This window comes from Osmia lignaria, unplaced genomic scaffold, assembly GCF_051020975.1.
Source record: "Osmia lignaria lignaria isolate PbOS001 unplaced genomic scaffold, iyOsmLign1 scaffold0116, whole genome shotgun sequence".
NCBI lineage: Eukaryota > Metazoa > Arthropoda > Insecta > Hymenoptera > Megachilidae > Osmia > Osmia lignaria.
The window spans coordinates 1-2,500 of record NW_027478257.1 but is presented as its reverse complement, the minus strand read 5'-3'; the positions used below and the strand labels follow the sequence as shown (position 1 = coordinate 2,500).

Below are 2,500 nucleotides of genomic sequence, written 5' to 3'. Positions count from 1 at the left end.
TCACCTCGCCCAGGCCCGGCACGTCAGCCAGACCCGCTTCCCGACCAAGCCCGACACGCCCCGCTCCTCAGAGCCAATCCTTATTCCGAAGTTACGGATCCAATTTGCCGACTTCCCTTACCTACATTAATCTATCGACTAGAGGCTCTTCACCTTGGAGACCTGCTGCGGATATGGGTACGAACCGGCGCGACACCTCCACGTGGCCCTCTCCTGGATTTTCAAGGTCCGAGGGGAAGATCCAGACACCGCCGCAACTGCGGTGCTCTTCGCGTTCCAAACCCTATCTCCCTGCTAGAGGTTTCCAGGGAACTCGAACGCTTATACAGAAAAGAAAACTCTTCCCAGATCTCCCGACGGCGTCTCCAGGTCATTTTGGGTTACCCCGACGAACACTCTTACGAGGGCCCGAATGGTATGCGGTTCCGCTGCCGGGTTCCGGAATAGGAACCGGATTCCCTTTCGCCCAATGGGTGTGCATCTCTGCAACTACTTCTTATAAATTCGATTTAGCCATATTTAACAGTTTTGTTGTTGCTTTTTAACTGAGAGCTTTAGGACACCTCATTTACATAGGATTTCTCTTAGGGCTTAGGATCGACTGACTCGTGTGCAACGGCTGTTCACACGAAACCCTTCTCCACGTCAGTCCTCCAGGGCCTCGCTGGAGTATTTGCTACTACCACCAAGATCTGCACCGACGGCGGCTCCAGGCAGGCTCACGCCCAGACCCTTCTGCGCACACCGCCGCGACCCTCCTACTCGTCAGGGCTTCATGGAGGACCAAATTTTGTCCAGCCCCACTTGCCACTGACGGCGGAGTATAGGCGCGACGCTTCAGCGCCATCCATTTTCAGGGCTAGTTGCTTCGGCAGGTGAGTTGTTACACACTCCTTAGCGGATTCCGACTTCCATGGCCACCGTCCTGCTGTCTTAAGCAACCAACGCCTTTCATGGTATCCCATAAGCGTCGACTTAGGCGCCTTAACTCTGCGTTTGGTTCATCCCACAGCGCCAGTTCTGCTTACCAAAATTGGCCCACTTGGCACTCTGATCCAATAATAAAATCTCATGGCTTCATTTGATGCAAGCAAGCCAGAGATCTCACCCATTTAAAGTTTGAGAATAGGTTGAGGTCGTTTCGGCCCCAAGGCCTCTAATCATTCGCTTTACCAGATGAGACTCGCAATAACGTTCGAGCGAGTGCCAGCTATCCTGAGGGAAACTTCGGAGGGAACCAGCTACTAGATGGTTCGATTAGTCTTTCGCCCCTATACCCAGTTCCGACGATCGATTTGCACGTCAGAATCGCTACGGACCTCCATCAGGGTTTCCCCTGACTTCGTCCTGACCAGGCATAGTTCACCATCTTTCGGGTCCCAACGTGTACGCTCTAGGTGCGCCTCTTCTCGCAATGAGAACGAGACGCCCCGGGAGTGCGAGGCCTAATCGTAACGAGGCCCATCCTCCCTAGGTCGACGCAGAGGACGACATTCACTTTCATTTCGCCTTTAGGTTTATTTATATCCCAATGACTTGCGCACATGTTAGACTCCTTGGTCCGTGTTTCAAGACGGGTCCTGAGAGTACCCAAAGCAATAGCGTCGCCGACCGGTAATTCAAAGCTTGGCCAGTCCAAGGACTCCTCCTGCTAACAGCTGGCCAGACCCGGGGACGGCGCATAGTCCGTACATCCGGGTAATTATAACTGAACCTAGCTTGCGGCGGTCCTGACGCACACACATTCGAAAATGGATTGGTTGCGGCCTGATACCGTCTGAGTACCGTCGCGCAGTCGGCCAGGCAACCGAGGGTCTGTCACGAACACCGTTAAGGTGACGGACAGGCTCCGCCTCGGACCGTAGACCGACACGCAACGGGTCGCGACGTTCTACTAGGGGAGAAGTGCACGACTACCTCGCCGGAACATTCGCCGAAGGTGGTGTGCCCTCGCTAATGGAACCCGAAGGTCCATCCGGGGCATCGCGCACCAACGGGAGCCAGCGTTGTTGACGATGAATCTCCCCATTCGATCTTTTGGGTTTCTCAGGTTTACCCCTGAACGGTTTCACGTACTCTTGAACTCTCTCTTCAAAGTTCTTTTCAACTTTCCCTCACGGTACTTGTTCGCTATCGGTCTCGTGGTCGTATTTAGCCTTAGATGGAGTTTACCACCCACTTAGGGCTGCACTCTCAAGCAACCCGACTCTAAGGAGAGATCCTCCCGAAACGCGTACCGGTCACTACGGGCCTGGCACCCTCTATGGGTAAATGGCCCCATTCAAGATGGACTTGGACGCAATTCGATGTCTCGGGATAAACGGATCCTCCTGAACACTACATTTCCCAGCGGCGGTACCGCGGGATTCAGTGCTGGGCTCATTCCTGTTCGCTCGCCGCTACTAAGGAAATCCTAGTTAGTTTCTTTTCCTCCGCTTAATAATATGCTTAAATTCAGCGGGTAATCTCGCCTACTCTGAGGTCGTCAATTTCTTTGGTT

At 53.6% G+C, this 2,500-nt stretch overlaps 1 pseudogene; it reads right to left on the bottom strand.

Annotated features, from left to right (window-relative positions):
• LOC143307970 (large subunit ribosomal RNA) overlaps positions 1–2,485 on the bottom strand; it is a 4,530-nt pseudogene extending 2,045 nt beyond the window's left edge.
• Positions 2,486–2,500: the final 15 nt, after the last annotated feature.